The sequence below is a fragment of the Manis pentadactyla genome, chromosome 3 (assembly GCF_030020395.1).
Source record: "Manis pentadactyla isolate mManPen7 chromosome 3, mManPen7.hap1, whole genome shotgun sequence".
Taxonomy (NCBI): Eukaryota; Metazoa; Chordata; class Mammalia; order Pholidota; family Manidae; genus Manis; species Manis pentadactyla.
Genome location: NC_080021.1, coordinates 187,734,589 through 187,754,239, shown reverse-complemented (window position 1 = coordinate 187,754,239; position 19,651 = coordinate 187,734,589). Strand labels below are relative to the sequence as shown.

Sequence of the window (19,651 nt, the reverse complement as noted above, 5' to 3'; positions counted from 1 at the left end):
CATTTTGTTCCCATTTTTCCCTAAAGAATGCTGTGATGAACACCTTTGTACATAAATTGGCTTCCATGTCCTTGATTACATTTTGGAATAAATTTCTACAAGTGGAATTCCTGAGTCAAAGGGCTCTTGACACATACTGTTAAATTGCATTCCAGGAGGAATATACCAATTTACTGTGCATCTCTAGGCACCCATTTTATCTCACCTTTGCTTAACTGAGCTTTATTATGAAATTAAAAACTTTACTAATTTCATAGGTAACAAAATGATATTTTTTAAAATGTATTTGCATTTATTGCAAGTGCAGCTATATGTGTTTTCATGTGTTTATCAATATTTATCAATAATTTTATCAGTTTCAGTTCATGGCCTTGGGCCCTATTTGAACATTGCTCAGATTTCAAGAGAGTTGTATCAAGTGCCTGCCCTATCTGCCCTATATTATTGCAATTAGAACTTCAGTTAATCAGGCAACATTTTGATTATTAATATTGTGTTTTTATATAAGAACCTTTGACCAGCACTTGATTCTCTCATGGAGCATCAACACAAAATAAGCAAAAGGTGTCTAAACAACTGAATGTATATTTGAAAATACAGACTGCAACTGCCCTCCATTATCTTCCATGAGGCTAATTGAACCTAAAAGGATCCTAATATGGAACATCAGCATCACAGAAAATTAACGTAGTAAGTGCTCTCCGTGGTTATCAGAATAATTGTATTACACAGTTCTGAAAAGGCAAGGAAGGATGCTTTGTATTTCATAGTGTGTATGAGTGAGACTAGGCCAGGAGGCAAGGGGCACATGCTCAGGCCTGGGCAGGGAGCTGGAATGCCTGGGTCCATTCCCAGCTCAGTCTCTGACTCTAGCCTCACTCACCATGGAACCAGAATCAGGTCCTGGATATACTGATGACAACACCCCCCCACCCCCACTTTACAGATGAGTAAAGTGTTTCATGGGAACAAATGGAAAGGAGAGAAGAATGAGCTATTGGTCTGTGTAACCCATCAGGGCAGATGGTGTATCAGAACAACAATGGCTGTAACTATGCGTCATCGGCTTGCCCATGGAGGGGTCCACCCAAGTACTCCCTGAGGTTTCTTCCAAGCTCTGTTACTCTGAGTCATTGATGAGGTGTTACACTGATGTAACCTGGGCATGGACTGAGTCCCAGGCTGGATGAGAGGTTTCACAGACTGTAGTCTCATGGGAATGAGTCTATGGATGGGTGCATATAGCTACTCACCATTCTCAGAAAAACAAATGAAAATCTCTGCTTACCCCATGGTGTGCCACCCTCAGTGTTCAGTAAGCACTTTTAGTTTGCTCACAAACTGCCCTGCAACTCAAAAAACCCAAAGCAGAAAAAGGAGTCTGTTTAGCAAACCCAGAAAAGTATGGGACCTCTCCTTCCACTGGCCTTCAGCTTCACAGGTGGTGGCTGCAACCCCTCAGGACATGAGGATGTGTTCCTGGGAGGGGAGTAAGATGGCAGTTCCTGAGGACATGCTCCTAGGAGCGTGTAAAGAGGCAGCATCACACCACACACAGCAGAGGCTGTGTCATGCAGCAGCTGTCCTGCTATGGAAAGGTGTTATCAGTATTTATATTACCCACTAGGGATTTTGAGTCCTTAGAGGGGAAAAATCATGAATATGAGGAGGCTCATGTGGTACAAGACAAATTAGGTTTGTTCTATGGGCCTCACAGGGAAGATTCATAACGAACAGGAGGAGGTGGCTGGGAAGCTGAGCTGAAATCAATAGAAGGAAGACTTTAGGAATTAAATCAGGCTTCCATGTTCCCCATTCCTTGATGGAGCACATAGAGACTGTCACATCTTGTCTCCTGGGCCCCAAGCACAGCCACCAATTGCAAGGCTCTGAAGGTGGCAGAAGAGATTCCTCCTCTCCTAGACTAGCAAGGGTGGTGGTGCTGACTTAATGAGAGCAAAACGGGGCCCCATCAAATGGAGTGTTGGTAGACATGACACAGTATCATCCTCAGAGGGGAGCACCTGATCTGTATCCAGCTATACTCAAACTGAATCTCCCAACAATCCCTGACTCCTCTCTTTCCTTGCCTTACAAGGAAAAACTGATGATGTGTGAGGTCTCTCTGGGCCCTATAGTTCCAAGTCTATCATTCTGCATGCTTGTGTCTATACCATCCATCCCTGTCCACAGGCAGATGGCTATGTTGCTCTAATATGGCTGCATTCCTGAAACACCTGACCAATACTAATCTAACCCTCTTTGTCTAAATTATTCAAGGAATCTCTTGCTTCAAAATTTGTTGATGACAAAATACAGATTACTGTAGGAGATGGGGAGAGAGAGATAGGACCAGATTTTTTTTTAAGCCAGAAGTAGAGCTTTGTTCAATTTTTCACTTTCCTATTAGATTCCGACACTGAATTTTCTTCACAGCATAAAAATGTGTTTTAGAACGGGTCGGGAAGGTAACAGAACTTTTGTTAAGGAAAAAGTTTGTTGATTTGTTTTAAAATTAATAAGAAGGTAGAGAGATAAAAGTGTTTTTGACTATACATAGAATTCTTATAATTAATATACCTTAGATGTTCTCCAATCCAACTGCCTGCTTTTTCAGATGAGCTCTAAAGAGAGAAAGTTAGGCAGCAACTGTTCATTGCCTATCCAGTATCCACTCTGCACTTGCTCCTTAATAGAGCCCTGGGTACAGTGCTTAGCCAAGACTTTACATTTTGAGCCTGAAATTTACATTTCAGATAAAGGGCCCATTAGGATTTAAGAGGTCATAGGAAGATATTTCCAGAAAGCTCTTTAATGGAGTGCTCCCTTTTGCCCTTCCTCTTTTCTGCTGCCTGGGATATGGAGATGATAGCTGGAGTTCTAGCAGCCACTGGGATCATGAGGTCACCTTGAAAATGGAAACCTATGCTAAAGAATGTGGAACAAAAAAATTAAAAAAGCCTGTATCTATAAGAAGTCAAATAAATTTATTGTAATCTCTAGGGTAGTCACTAAACTAATAGTAAAAGAATGCTTAATTAAAAAATTCAAAGAGGGAAAAGGAATAATAAAAAAATAGTTGATTAATCCAAGGAAGAATAAGGAAAAGAATATAAAACAGGTGGGACAAATGGAATAGAAAACAGCAGTAAGATGGTGGGTATAAACTCAAATAAATCACAAGCCTAAAGACCTGCTGAAGTTTTAGCTATCATATCCACACACTGGCCAAAGATGGAACAGTCTGAGTGATTACCAGTAAGGTTAATAAAAGCACTGGGTTGAAACACATCCAATATGTTTAAATCCATGAATTCATAATGATATTTTTTAAATCCTATTTGAACACTTTGGAGGATGCTAGGGAAGCAACTCATTTTGAAAGCTGGTATATAAAGGGAAAGAATCAAGTATTTATCCTGCCTATCCTATATGAACTATACCCAGTTGTATGCTGATGAATATTTAACAACTGACTTTCTGGTGGGGGAAGCCCTGATGTGCATCATTTGCCAATTTCCATGGTGTAAATACACCTACCATGGCCAATTCAAGTGACCAGTGTGACATCAGTGGACACAGGGTTGGGAAGAGATGTGCACAATTGGCTCTCATGAGCTGGTACAACAAGGCTCCAGCTTACTGCTGACTGTATCTCTAAGTAACAAAACAGCTGGTAAGGGCAAACATCTCTTTATCAAATGTATTCAAACTTATAAGTGAAAAAGAAATGATAGAACTAAAACATCACCATTTTACAACTTGCAGTGAATTAGTGGATCTTGGCATTGAGAACCCACAGTTGCTCACCTCACCCTAGAAGATACAACAGAATATTATATGCCTCCTGATGAAAGAATGCCACACCACTCAGGGTCGTGCCAATGGGATCGAACCCAATTCTGTAGAGCCTGTGGATCCAGCTGCGAGTTTTGCAGGAAATGCAAACAACAGGGGAATATGCACCATGAATGTGCAATAAGCAAATCCAGGCTGTGGGAAACTCGACAGGTCAAATGGTCCAGGTTCTTCAACAAATAAATTGTGAGGAAAAAAAAGGGAATAGAAGGGAGGCTGGTAGATTAAAAGCGATTGAAATGACACAATCAACTTTAATGAGCAAGACATTATATGAACAAGATTAAAATATAGTGTCTAGGGATGCAGACCTGGGTGATAAAACAAAGAAACGCGAGGAGATGATCTTTGTGGAGTCGGGAGAGGGATTACTTTGAGAGGAACTGGAGCTGAGGCTGTCGGGTTGACTTGCAGAGTTCTAATTCTTGACCTAGATTACAAGAACTCATTATCTTTAACCTTTACAAGAACTCATTAAACTACATATTTGTTTGTAGTTTTCTATGTCTATGTATGATTTTGCAATAAAAGTGGTGAAAACAGAAGCCAGAGGTAAACAGTACATACTAATGACTTCATTTAACCAAATTCAAAACCAGACAAAACTAATCTGTGTGTGTTAGATGTCAAGAGAGTAGCTACCTACCCTTGGGTAGGGCTAGTGTCTGGAAGGAGGCACAAGAGCTCTTCTGGTTAATGTTCTAGTTTTTTATCTGGCTGCTGGTCACATGGGTAAGTTCACTTTGTGAAAAGACATGAGAAAAATAAACCATTATGTGTTAGTGTTAATGCCACTGTTATTTTGGATTTTCTGTTATTTATAGCTGAACCTAATCCAAAGACTCATGATGAGGTAAGTGCAGGGGATCCTCTCTCCACCACTGCCTGTCCTGGGGGTCCTTAAAGACTAAACACAGCACCCATCACTGGGCTCTGGGCCAGTCTGCTGTCCAGGAAACAGTGTCCTGAGCACCAAGCCTCCTGCTGCCTCTGAGGGTCACTCAGACATTCCACAAGTACTTACTGTGCCCTGATTTCTAGGGCTACAGGGGTGAGTCTCATCACCTCCATCCTCATGGACTCAGGAGTTGGTATAAATAAATGTGAAATTTAAAAATATTTGTTGTTCAAAGTTCACCTGCTATCGCAGTGCACATTAGAAATTCCTTAGAGTTTAGCACTAGGAAAATAATTTGTCTCTTTTGACAAACTGACATGCTTCCCGTTATCAGTTAATGAAAGCTATCTAACCCACCACACATCTCTTCTTGCTCAGGCTGCCAAGAAAATTAGAGTTGCATTTAGTGCTAAATGACAGCAACCTTCTCTGGCTGATAGCAACAAATCCCACAGCTTTGCAGTCTGTCTTGCTGACTTCCTAGTCTGCTCTCCACTCAACGCTTTCTGCTCAATTTCTGACCAGCGAAACTCCTCAGTGTAACAGAACAGAACATCACCATCTGCATTGCAAACAGACCCTCTTGCTTCATCTCTCAGTGCTCACACAAGCACCCTCTTTGCTGGTCACAAGGATTTTCTCACCTCTTCCCAAACGAACCTTGCACTTTAGACTCAAAACACTTTCCCTTAAAACATTTTTTTGAAACAGCTTTATTAGGGTATAATTTATACACCATACAATCCACCCATTGTAAGTATACCCTGAGTGCTTTTGAACATGCTGTTCTTACCCTCCTTTTCCACTCAGTGATCTCCTATTTTTCTATAAGACCCAGGTGATGTCACCTCCTCTGGGAAGTCACATCCAACAAACCCAGACAGACTAAATTTTCCCCTTTGCCTCTCTTATGGCATTTAGCGTATTACATTATTATTATTGCCATTTATATTGTTTCTAGTAGAATGTGAACCCCTTGAGGGCAGGACATGCATCTAAGGCCTTTTCCACCCACTACGTCTTCCAGAACATTCATCATTGCCCAAAAGGAGTCAAGCTGTCCAGAGGAACCCGTCAGCCCCAGCACCAAATAACCTAGGGGCCACCATAACTGTGGGAGCTCTACAAAGAACCAAGTAAACCCTTTCTGCTTGAGTTCATCAGAACGCCTGAACCATGGTGCACCCGGCCCATGAACTCTAATTCCAGACACAGGGTTGTAAGAGAGTTTCAGAATCCGGAAAAGGATATGGGTGAAGGCCTGGCATAGAATGGCTTCTAAGGAACATTGGCAATATACCATATTTCATCGGATCGAAGGCACCATCAATTGTAAGACACATCTCAATCCCAGAGGTAAGAAGATGCACTTCTTAGAGTCTATGAAATGTTATTTACTGCATACCTCAAGGAAGAGCAGGGAGAAAGGCAAGGCAGGGTGGGGAACTTTAAATACCCTAAACTTTGAAGGTTATATAGTGCCCACCATGTCCCATCCCTGAGAATTTCTTTTTTTTTTTAAAAAAGTACTAATCTATAAATTAAAACTAATCTGTAAAATGTAAAGAGATCTAACAAGGTTCTGATTTTTCCTATGAAGATTACTTTAACATTTTTTGGAAACCACCAGGTGTCACATTTTTTCCAAACACCAATAACATTGGCAGGTGGCCCTGCTTTCCTAGTGCCCTAGGCATTCATTCAGTGGGCCTCCCATGAGCCTCTGGCACTGGAGGAAGGGAAGGATGAGGGCTCCATATAGAGCGGCCCCACCTACTCCATGACCAAGCAGCTGTGAACTGGTGGCCCAGAGCACTGATGTCTGTCTCAACTGCCAACTCTGCTGAGTGTGCTTCAATTACTTCAGTTGTAGAAACTCAGAATGACTAATCCAGTGGGTCACAAACTTGAGCATGCATCGGAATCACCTCGAGGGCCTGTTAACAGACAGATCGCTGGGCATCGCCTCTGAGTTTCTGATGCAGGATGGATTTGCATTCCTAGCAAGATCCCAGGTGATGCCAGTGTTGCTGGTTCAGGGACCACCCATTTAGAACCTCTGATCTTGTTTAAACTGTTCATTTTATGGAGAAGAAACTGGAGCACTGAGAAGGGAAGGGGCTTGCCAAGGATTGCACACTAAGATTCTGGTACAAATGGGCCTGGACCTACGTCCCTGCTCCTCTCTGTGCTCTGCCAGGGAGCATCCTCTCAGGCAGCACGGTAGTGGCCAGCCCAGCAAGGAGCGATAAAAGGTCTGATAAATATTTTTTAATTGTGTTGTTCAAATACCTCATATCACAGTGCACATTAGAAATTCCTTAGAGTTAAGCTCTTTGTACTTAACAGAATTTAAGTTTTATACTTAAATTTTAAATATATTTGCCAATAATCAAATGAGATTCCTTGGGTCATTTAGTTTATCAGTGAAACAAACCCCATCTAAGCCATTATTTATATATACTTTTAAGACTTGATTTCTCCTTCCTCTCTCTTTCTTTTTCTCTGTCCTTTTTCTGTCTATGTTCTTCAGAGCAATTTGCAGTTAGATTTCCCCAAAGACTAGTATGTTTACAAGCTGTCTTTTGTCTTGAGTCCAAGTGTCTCCTTCACATTTTCCAGTAAAACTCCATCCTCCTGCTCCCCATCCATTATCACAGAAGCAGAATGGAGACCATGAGGTCTGGAAGCACCAGCACACACAGCCTGGCAACATAAAACACTTACAAAGAGCTTCCTGCGGAAACCCAAATTCACAGCAATTGGGTGAAAAGAGACTTAAGATGTTTAAGCAAAGGCATATTAGCCTGAAAATTATTTTCTTCATTTAACAAAAATTTTCTTAAGTGTCTACTATGCCTCATTAGTAATTGGGGTCTACCAGCAGTGGGTTTTCTTTTCTGTCTGAGCCTAAGCCTGCTTTCTAACTGTGCCATTATATAGTCATGGTCCTATTTCTAAGCACTTAATATATATCCAATGTTTAGGCGCACAATAAATGTTTGTGAAAACAGAAATAGACTCATAGACACTGAGGAGTAACTAATGGTTACCAAGGGGGAAGAGGGACTGGGGTGGGTGGGTGGGGGAGGTTTGGGGGATAAAGAGGGTCCAGAATTCTCAGTCATAATATAAGCTTCGTCACAGGGATAGTAGTAGAGCATGGAGAATATGATTCTGTAACATCTTTCTATGTTGACAAATAGTACCCACACTAGAGGGGGTAAGGATTTAATAATATGGGTAACAGTTGAACCACTGTGTTGTATACTTGACATCAATATGAGATTATATATCAATGATACTTCAATTTTTAAAAATAGAAAAAAATGTTTGAAGAACTGAGCTGAGTTTAAGCCTGGCTGGACCCTGCTAATAACTCTTAGGAACCTCCCAGTCTTCCTAGGACTTTGTAGCCAGAAAAGACTATATATTTTGCCAATCAAAATCTAGCAACTTTATCTTAGCACCTGAGTACATATCCTCCTCCATGCAGCATCCCCAAACTAGAGAAAGTAGGAGTCACTCACTCTGGGGGAAGGCATAATGAAGTAAAATTGAGTTGCTTAAAATGGAAACCTAACAACGACTGGACGTGAAAGGTGAGGAGCCTGCAAACTCTCATGGGCAGTGGCGTGGGAAGATGAGAGATATATAAAGAGGAATGAATAAAATTTTGCCAGGAGAGTTATTATTTCAGAAATTGAAGAAGGAAGAGAACAGAAAAGAAAGCAGCAGGGCAGGGGGGAAGCAAAGAGGTCTCTTGGGGATTTAATGTGGCCCTTGTGCCAGGAAGGAGACAGATCTGGGAAATTTCGTACCTCAGGGAATCGAGGTAAAGGGATTGGGCTGGAATTCTGTAGACGTCGCTTTGAGAAGCACAGTTCACACAGCCAACCTGGACGGGAGGAGCACTCTGGGCCTGGAGGGGCAAAACTGTGGACTCAAGCACATGTCCTTTTTGCAGGAGACTGCCCCTCACTCCTTGAGACGGTTGCAGGGCAAAAACCACATTATGCCTTCCACCCCAGTTACCTCTTCTCTGTGTTCAGACACTTGCAGGACCTTCAGCTAATTATACGTTTTTCTCCAGGTCCTTTGGCTCTGGAAGCAAGTATATTAACAGGCCCCTGGGACAGTTCTGTGGCCAGCAGACCCCCTAAGCATTTAGGAACAGCCCAGGGTACAGGAGAGACAGGCCCTCAGTTGGCTTCATTTATTTGTGCTGATGTCTGGAACCAGCAAATCAGAGTGCAGACATCTCCCTATGCTTGCAGCTGCAAGCAAACACACAGGACTTCCTCAGATGACAGGACCTCCCAAGCAGGGAGCTCTGTGCCTGCATTTCATCTAACACACTTCAGCAAAACCGGAGATCTGAATGCAAAATCATAAGTAGTGGAGATGAAACTAGCCTGATATCTCATTTAGAGCCTATCCCTAAGGGCCAGACTAAGAAGAGCCATTGCAGTACAAGAGTTGAGTCTTTTCGCACATGGGATTTAGAAATTACATACAGCTTTGAAGGGCTTTTCATCTTTCAACCTGTTACCTCCTCCAAATCACAGCATTTTTAAGTTGTGACAGGAAACTAGTAATTTCAGGTAAGGCAGCCTATGTTCAGTCCTGGAATTCTTGATCAGAGCTACTGATGATGTCTTGCTCTAAGAACACATGAAGGAACTTTCTCTTGAGGGAGTGAAGTCTAACATTTTTCAAGTATTTTCATCCTGAGTGGTATTAATTTTCTCCTGATGAGTTATTAAAGGGGTGGAATGTGTTGAAGAACATAAAAAGTCCCACAGTAACAACGCTGATTGAAAGAGATCATGCATGAATCATGGGAGAAGGGCTGTGTGTGTTCAAAATCCAAGTTAATTCAATGCCACAAACGTCGACTAAGCAGCCCTCAGAGCCAGACGCTGGCTGGTGTGGTGGAGAGCACCAAAACTTAAATCATCCCAGTTGGTAATAACAATCCTTCACACCTTTCTAGTTATTTATGCCAAAAGTTAATTTTTAAAAACACTTTTATACTTTCATCTTACTGTATTTTCATAATTATCTTACAAAGGAGGTATAGCAGGAATTAATGTCATCATTCTACAGATAAACTAAGATCCAACTGTTAGATTATATGCCCACACCTGGCTCTCCTCTTCCATTATTTAGATTTTATTACTAGTTTTTATTATCAAGTATGTGATAACTATAATCTTGGAATTGGGTTTCATGGTGAAACCCTTATTTCAAATCCCTAGGATTTAACAAACTCCAAGACATTAAATATCACCTAACATACAGCACAATTTAACATACATGGGTTATTCTTCATTTGTTCCCCCTTACCCTCTGCCCTATGAATATTTCTGCCCATGTTTCCCCCAGCCTGCACCTCAAGAGGCCCACCCCTATAACAGCATTACCTAGTCATCTTTTTAAATTTCCTGGTGCACAGGAATTTTCTGATCATATCATTCCTGCTATGCCTCCCAAGTGACTATAGCATAAAGTTCAAACTCCTTAGCCCTGTATGTGAGCTCTCAACTGTATGTGCAGCCGTATCTTCAGCTTCCCTGTGTGTGTCTGTACTTTCTATTCCCCACCCCCTCATGGGAATACATGATCTTCATTTTGTCTACATCATTCCCTTAGATTGTTCTCAAACTTCAAGGTCCATCCCAAACGCTGCCTCCTGCCTGAAGATTTTCTGTTTCCTTAGAGAGAGAACCCCTTTCTTTTCCAAACCCTCCTGGATCTTTTTGCATCTTTTTCTATGATACTTAGCATGTTGAACCTCTCGGTTCTATACCACATCCCATTCTAAGCAACTTTCCCAACCAGAGTCTGTCTGGTTCCTGGTGGTACAGGCATAGCACAGAGCAGGGCTCAGCAAATAGGTGTTGGACAAATGATGCATGGATTCAGTTTAACATCCCCTCAACAACACCTAACACAGTGTCTACTGTGCGGTTAGACTTCAAAATAATTTGAATGATAAGCTGAACAAGCTGGATAATGTATGCTAAATGTCATATTTAAGATGCTGTGTATAAACACAGCTGCGTATTTGCCTATTTTGTATAACCGTCCCTTAATATGAATATGTATTATCATGTCACTTAAAAAAGATCTCTTTTTGGAGAATGTGGTATCACATACATAAGAATCTTTTAAAAAAAGAAAAACCGAATGTGCTAAAGCTGAACAAGGTCCCAGACAAGGTTTCTGAAGGGCAGATGGATGCATGCAGTTTTGAAATATTCTGCTTCTTTCTCATTTCCTATCATCAGCCCCATCCTCTTCTTGCATCCAATTTTGTTTAATGAGGCTACTGCAGTGTATTTATTTTGGGGTGATTGAATTTAGAAAGACATTCATATAACACACAATTGCTGCCACAAGCTGAATAGCTGAATCATAACAGGGATGATGGCATTAATTCAAGGACAGCTGTTTCTTATCATTTTTAACCCCAAAAAAGGTCAGGCCAGGCAGGAGTTTTTGCCTCAGTTGCCAGATGGGACTGACAGGATCTGAAGCAGAAATGCTTCTACTCAGGTGAGTGTAGAAAAGGAGAAAGAAGAAATGCCCTATGAGGTACTAAACCTTTGATTTTTATAATTGTCTGATGTGTAAATTGCTTCTGGCTCCTTGGAATGCTCAAGAAATTCAATTATTTATAAGGAAATAATCTGATAGGACAGCAGAGGCATCTATGCAGACAACTAGCCTTTTAAGAAGAATTTAACAAGTCTGTTGCAGCTGTCAAGAGAACAATGATAACAATGGTGGCCCACATTTCCATGGTATAGATTATAGCTTACCATGTGTTTCACATTCTCTGTCTCGGGCATGACAAGTCAATACTGTGTGCCAGAGCCCAGAGGCATGCCAGGTGTGGCTCCCAGGAAGCTCGTGAGCCCCTTCCCGAGGAAGTCTCCACTGACATTTGCCTGCTGCAGAGGCCCAGAATCCACCATGAATGTCACTTCTTTGAACTCAGGCACTTTTACCGTTAAAACAAAAATGTCTCTAGAAATAAGCATATAGCCAACTCTGTAACTCCTTTACACCCGTGGATGAATGCATTTTCAGCACCTTCTCAGCAGAACAGCTGGCTGAGGTTTTGAGCAGGTCATAAATGTAGAGTAAAAGGAGGCTGGGAGCCTAACAGACATTGCTAACACTAGACACTTCCTACAGCTTTGAGGTAATGGGAAACGGGCAAAGGGGTGTGGATTTCAACATGGGGGGTCTTAACCCAACTAAAAGCTACAGAATAATCTGTTACCTACAGCTACACACCTTCCTAAGATAATAAAATGCTACAAGAATTCAATTTTTAAAAGGCCTAAGTTTGGATCACAGTGCATCCTAATATAAACAACATTCATTCATTTATCCATTTTTTCATTTATTTATTCTGAGGCCAGTCAATTAAACAACCAAAACTCATGAAATTTAATGAAGACAATATTTTTAATCTCCTACCACCCTTTAAAATCACCGGGGGTGGAATGGGGAGAGATTTTCCTCCCGCCTGCACATAAACTTAAGCATGCCCCTGGCTTTTGGGGGCCACTCATAAGTAGCCAAATGTCCTACTTGCACTTTAAGTCACAATTACAAACACAGTTTCAATCAGTAAATTAAAATATACACATCCATGTAGTAATAGAAACTTCTAACTTCACCTGGGCCCTTCATCAGCATGTAAGAAACCAGCAAACCTTCTCTTCCCTTCCTTATACTCCTGTCTTGCTAAATGGGGTTTCTGGCCCCTCCTAGAGAAAGACTGAGAGGAGGAGAGGGAAGGAGGACAAGAAATTCCTGTTTGATTAGGACCGTGGTAAGATGGTATCCACATTCTCCAGGCCCAGCAGTTGTCTAAAACTGACTTCCTCTTACATGGTATTATTGTGAGTTCCTCAGACACCTGCCCCCAACTCCATTCCCTGGTGGCTTCTCACTTGAGGATCCCTTAATTGAGCAAAAACATTCTATAGAGACAGGAGCTTCTGTCCCAAGCCCTAGAAATCACGCGGCCAGTATGGGGCTTCTGTTCAGCTGGGGCCTATTCACTCCCTCTGAAACCATCTGAGGTGCTCCCACACAGGCTGCATATGGCACCTGCAGGGGCTGTATCTGCACCTTGGAGCATTCTTTGCCCTAAGGAATCCTGGGAGGGTGGGTCAGGCTGAAGCACCAGCACCTGCCTTGCTCTGCAGCCAAAGCATCAGGCAGCCCAGCTCCTTCCTGTCACTTTCCAGTTAGGAGTCAAACCTAGTCTCCTGGACCTCCGACTGCAGGAGACACAGCAGGACTCTGCGTGCTCCTGTTGAGGCAAGATGAGGTAAGATGGGCATTTTCATGCCTTAGCCCCGGGGCTGGGCATAGCGTTTAGCACACTCACTTTCCCTCCAAAGAAATCCCCTCCAAAAGCCTTCAGCAGGGCATCTTCTGACTCCTGATATGGATGGGAGCGTAAGTGATGTCACCACTTTTCTGCTAATCTATTTTGTAGGTCCTCTGAGAGGTCTGTCCCACAGCTTTGGGTATCTGACGGCTACTGCGTGTTGCTTCTCTGTGGGAACTTGCAGTCTAACACTGTTAGAGCAGATTCATGTGTTTGGCGAACAACTGTTGAAGGTCTACGCTAGTGCACACCTTTCGTGTTCCCCACCTCCTCTCCCTTTCTCATTTATTCTATTCTTTACTTTCTTGCTATCAAATATCATTATGAAGAGTCAATCATTTCCTCCCTCTCCACACATTTCCAGCTACCATTGTAGATACATGTGTAAAAATGTTTTCACTTTCTGTACCAAAGTGGATAACAGGTAAACTGAGGAAAGATAAAATAAGAAACTACAATAAACAATGAAACTACTGGATGTCAAATTATAAGCATAGTAATTTTTTAACCTGAAGCATAGATTGTTGTCTATGTGGATTTGGGGTCTTCAAAGTTCAAATTGCCAAGTTCTTACAAAGCTATTGCAAACCTAGTCTTTAAAATGTTATCTTAAAGAAAGTGCTCTGTCATCTTGTTCCCAGTACATAGGCCTGGAGTAGTAGGAAATAAGCTGAGGATAAACACAAGCCAGTAGGGAATCTAATTATTGCTAAAGGAACAATGTAACTGTGCCATACTTTCTGTAGCACATAAACACAAGCATACGAATGGGATAAAATAAAAACAGGAGTTCAAAGGAATACCAAGAGTCCTACCAGACAACTGGAACATCTAAAAGGATTTCTGAAATGTCATATAACTTAGCAAAGCACACAGCCATTGGATCCTCATCTCAAATAGCTCTTTTTTTTAATAATTCTGCTTATCAATAGCTATCATTTACTTACGATGTTTTCTATGCCAGGCTCTGGATTAAGTTACTTATGGTACATATTATTTATTCTCACAACAGTCCTATGAAAAAGATACTATTTATTCCCATTTTATGGATGAGGAAAATGAGCCTCAGGGATTAGGGCGCTGCCTTAAATTGTGTGCCTTGTAAGTGGGGACGCTGCCGGCTGTGCTTGGCTTTCAGTAACACCAGAGCCGCTGCTCCTCCCGCTGTGCTGCAGAGCTCTGACCTGGAGGCAGGTAAAAGTGAGTGTTGTGTTCCTGAAGTGCCCATCTGTGTAGAAGCAAGGGAATGGGAATTTCAGCCTCATCTGAAGCCTTCGTTTTTGTTGTTGTTGTTGTTGTTTTAAGAGCTACCTTAAGTGTCCATGTGACTGGTCTTGTGCTCAGGAACCTTCCAGCCATCACAATGGGTTTTATCTAACCCTCTGCTAAAGGATAGGGATGGAGTGCAGCTGCCGACCACCTCCAAATTACCTTCTATGGAGGAATGTGTCACAACACCAGTTCCAGGATATGTGAGGAAGAGGGGGACAAAAAGATATGGGAATACGGATTTTTTTTCTTATTTACTCAGTGCCAACTGGCACTTATAAAAGGCAGTATGTAGCAAGTAGCACCTTCACTACATCATGCTAATCTACCAAGACAGTATGGCAGGGTCCCCACATATGACTGTACCTCTTTGGATTCAGTTTCTCTGTAGTCTTCACTCTACCCCATTTCTGCATGAAAAACCCACCCTTTCCTCCCTCCCACCCTTTTCCTCCTCCCACAAATATTTGTTGAGCACCTATTAAGTGCCAAGCACTGGGTTAGGTATATGGTTATAACAAGGATTAAGGGATGGCCCCTGCCCTCAAGGATCTACCTTACAGTCTAATAGACAAGTTAGACAGATTAGCATACAGTTATAATGCTGGGTTGTGAATACCACAATTGAGGGCAGGTACAGGAGGGACGTGTCACAAGGAAGAGAAATCAGGGGAAGTTTACATGAAAAAAATGACATCTTTCCCAGCCCTTCCTGAGTTCTGTCCTCTTCAGAGCTCTGTCATAGAGCCCTGTGGCATTTGGGCTTGTATTAGTCACTTTGGGCTGGCGTTCCAGCCTCCATTCTGCTCAGTATGATTCACTGCACAGGAGTACTAGCTACACTGGGGGAGAGGAAAATGATAGAGCCAATCCTAGGACCAGTTCCTCAGGGAACTGGCAGGAGGAAAACTGTCTCACAAGGGAAGAATAATCCAAGTGCCAATGAGGATAACGTGGGGGCTGGATGGCATCCTGATAGAGGAAGTGATGCTTTAGGAAAGCAGTGGCATTGAGAAGAGCTTTGAAAGGTGAGCAAGACTGCTCAAGTCAGAGACAAAAAGGGAGGGTGTGCACATGGTGTGTGTGGGGTCACGGGGAAGACAGTGTAGCTCATAGAAGATAAATGGGACTCTGTGGCATCTTACTACACTGATGGACAATGACTGCAATGGGGTTTGAGGTGGGAACTCGATAATAAGGGTAAATGTAGTCACCACATTGTTTTCTTTGTGAAACCTTAGTAAGAGTGTGTATCAATGATACCTTAATAAAAATTTAAAAATATATATAAATACAAAAAGAGAGGGTGTGCTATGCTTGGTAACAGGTTCATGGAAAGCAGGAAGATGGGGAAAGAACGAAGACAGCGTGTTTGAGGGAATTGCAGTAGACCAATAAGGCTGGTGGGTTGGGTACAAGGCAGAGGAGAGGACTGTAATTAGATAAAAACTTGGAAAGTTTAGCTTGGACCAGTTCATGAGGGCCTTAAATATCAGCAAGATATGTGAACTTAATGTGTAGGCAGTGGGAAGCCACTGGAGTGGGCAGTTATGTGACCGAAGTTGTTTTGAATGGATTGCGGCTGAGGAAAGATAAGAGCTAGGCAGATGCGGTGACTGCGATAGTCCAGGTGGGAGGGACTGTGGGTGCTAGTGATAAGTGGTGGAGGGGATGGAGAACTGACATCCCCAAGTCAGGGACTGAGTGCCACACGTTTATGCCGCCCTTAATGTCCAGTACTCTTCCTTGCCCTGATTGGGTTTCATAAATATTTCTGACATTGAACTGTATTAAAGATTCACTTTGAAAGTATGAATTTATGTCTTGAAGGTGTTTTGTCCTTTTTGTTTTAATCCTGTCACCCAAGTCATCCAACGCTGAGTCATCGAAGGCTCCTGCCCAAGGCTGTCGCTATCTGGCATTTACATGGCACCTCAGAGCTGTGTTGCCTCATTCACAGTCCTTAATTAGCTCATACACCATTTTATTTGGTCTGCAGTTGTCTGTGTGGACAGACCTGATTTCCTTTCTGGAGTCAGCTGGCGCTGCCCCACCCTCTCCTGCCAGCTCTGGCATCTGGAATGTCCCTGGTTGAGAAGACTCAGGGAGCCTGCTGAGCTCCAAAGAATGCAAAGAATGGGTTCTCATGGGGAGTGTTGAGCAGAGGGCTGCTGGGACCCACAATAGGGCGACTCTCCAGCAGACTGACAGCACCTTAGGCAGGCACTTGTAGTAAAGAGGGAAGCTGAATGCAGCAGTGAGCCGTAGGGACCACCCACCATCCCTACATCCTAGAAGAGGTCTGATAGTTATATCAGAAGGAATCTGTTATAAGCCACCTCAAGACATGGCTTAGAATTATGGAATAAGCTGCAGGGTCTCCCAAATCCAACTAAGAGGTCAGATGGGATTGAAATTACGACTTTAATTTAATCAGAAGAGAAAGGCTAATTTTACTGAGCATGTACTATGTACCAGACACTTTCTAAACACTCTAATAACATATTTAATCCTTACAACAACCCTGTAAAGTGTGTACTATTATAACCCTTTTACAAGTGAGAAAACAGACACAGAGAGAGAGCAAGACTTGACCCAGGTCACACAACTAGCAGGTGGCAGAGTCTGAATTTGAACCCAGGAAGTCTGGCTCTAGCATTGACTGAATGTAACACTCTCCTGCCTTCCTCTCGTCTCCTGTTCTCAGCACTCTGACCAGCAGGAATGGAGGGACAAAAGAGGCCTGACTTGTAATATCTCCTTCTGTGACATGAATGTATTGAGGATCAGCCTGGCACAAGGGGAGAAGCTTAAATTTTGCATCCAAAAAGATAGGCTTTAGAACCCCATTTCCATTATATATTAGTGAGTAACCTGGGGAAAGTTACTTAACCTCTAAGGATTGCAGTTTCTTAGTGGTATGATGGAGGCAATACAATCTTCAAGCTTGTTAAGAGCAAAATAACGTTCCTAGCCCAGAGCCTGGCACAGTGTGGGTACTCATTACAGTCATTATCACAGAGAGAGATGGTCTGTGAGAAGCCAGGGGCGGGGAAGCAAAGAGGAAGAATGGATCCTCATATATCCAGCAATGCTTAGAGGAAGGAGTGTTTTGATTCTAGAAAGGCTGAGAGAGCCCATTCACCCGTTTTTCCTGCAGTGTGGAGGCAATATCCTTCAGGGATAATGGCTCCGACTCATCCAACTCTGGACTCCGCGGGGCCTTCCAGTCTGTGATCTGGTCTTTGTCCCTACTGCCCCTGTCCGTAGGCTCTGCCCCGAAGGGTCTGTCAAATCCCATTGTTCTGCCTCCTTGAGATAAGGATGGGATTGAGCCTATCTACTGCTAATAAAGCCCTAGTTCTGTTATTAGAACTCTTAATCATGGCTTTCATACTAAGCCTCAACACCTGACTACTTGTGCATGACCTTCAAGTGGATAACATAAAAAAATAGTGTTATTTGATTGTTCTCTTCAATATAGTAGAATTTAAAAGAAAACTGTTCTCTTTCATGGTGAAGCAGCAGGATGGACTAGAAAGTGGCCTGGGGTCTGAGCTCTGTCTCTGCTCTTACTATGTGACCATGAGCAACTCTAGTCCCTACCCTCTTTACCTAAAGAGTTCTTACAATTATGGGGTAAAATAACAGACATAACATCTTTTGATTGCAATGAAGAACATGAATGGAAGTGAAAATGTTATTATCACTGAGGTTTTATCTAGCTTGTGAAATTCTGACAATGTTAAGTAAGATTTTCTAAGCCATCTGGGGCTAGGGATGTCCTAGAATCTCAAGGCTAGAAAGTGTTGTCAGTACTAGAAGCAACACTGAGCTATCCTGAAAGAATTAGAAATGAGATTGTCCCCTGAGAATTAAACCAGGACATCAACACATAATTTATTACAGCAGAAATTTGCTAAGTCACCTTAAAGAAACAGAATCGTTCTCAGACCAGCACTTGAAATGATTGGATGAATTCATAGAGCTAAAGAAGGAAAGCATCAATCTGAAAGGATGTTAAGAAGCCAGGAAAATGCACGGCATTGTCCATCTAATACCATCCAGGGCAGAGGGAATCTGGTAAAGAAGGTGACCTAGGTGATCCTAGTGACAATTATCTTCTTATTAAAGAGGTCCAGGTAAGATGTCTTTAAATACCCTTTTAATGATTTCCCCTTGCACTAACTCCAAGTCCATCAAGTGATCTGATTTTAGTTTGGCTTCCCAGGCAAATCCACCTACAGGAAATGAATGTACTAGCCTTTGGGCTTGGGCATCCTTTGGCAATTGTATTTCTTATTGTGAGTCAATAAACAGACACCTGATTATAATATGACTTCTTATGCAGGCTGCTTACAAGGCTAGAATGCTCTAGTAGGATTGAAGCATTTAGTACCTTTAGCAATTCTAGTTTTCCTTGTAAATTACTAAATTAGCATCCTGGTTATATGCAGTAGCCTTGTAAGTTTAGATTTATCCTTAACAAATCAGCTTTCTGAGACTGACAGACAAAGGACCAGAACCTGGACCCTGTGAGATCACTGAGGTAACACCCCTTGTGAGGGCCTTTAGGGAGGCAGCCAGCTAGGCTTCTCCTGGACGCATCCAGTCCTTGTCATGTCCACACCATTGCTTTTTGGGACACTACAGAAGGACCCAGCTCCCATGCAATGCAGGGATCCCCCTCTATGGCAAAGACTGCCAACAGATGAGTAAGTCTAAATTCTTTGTCCCACTGTCTCACTGGGCCCCTGGCCTGTCTTCCCTGCCTTAGGACCCAATAACCTCCTAATTCACTCTGAATTCCAAACTTGCTATCTTTGCTCATACCATACATCTCTGGCTAGAATAACCCTTTCCCCTCCATCACTCAGCTCCATATGTTTGAGTTAAAAATCTAATTTTTGATTCAAGACTAAAGTCAGGAGCCTTGTCTTCCATAACCACCACCATAAGTGCTATTCCATCTCTGACGTCCCATAGCTTCATTCCCATCCACTCATATTTTCTGTCTTTTGTTAGAAGTCTGCAGTAGTGTTAGGTCTCCAAAAATTCCAGAAATAAGAGTCATCTCTCTGCTCAGAGCATTCTTCCCTTATAGGGAAATCTTCCTGGGAAGTAAGATTCATTAAGTCTTTTGTATATTTATTCAGTCATTTAACAAATATTTACTAAGTGCCTGTATGTGCCAGGCAATGGGATAT

At 42.4% G+C, this 19,651-nt stretch overlaps 1 protein-coding gene across 13 annotated transcripts in view; it reads right to left on the bottom strand.

Moving 5' to 3' along the window:
- Positions 1–19,651, bottom strand: part of FRMPD1 (FERM and PDZ domain containing 1) — a 128,427-nt gene that overhangs the window by 101,558 nt on the left and 7,218 nt on the right. The gene's annotated exons all lie outside the window — the stretch shown is intronic.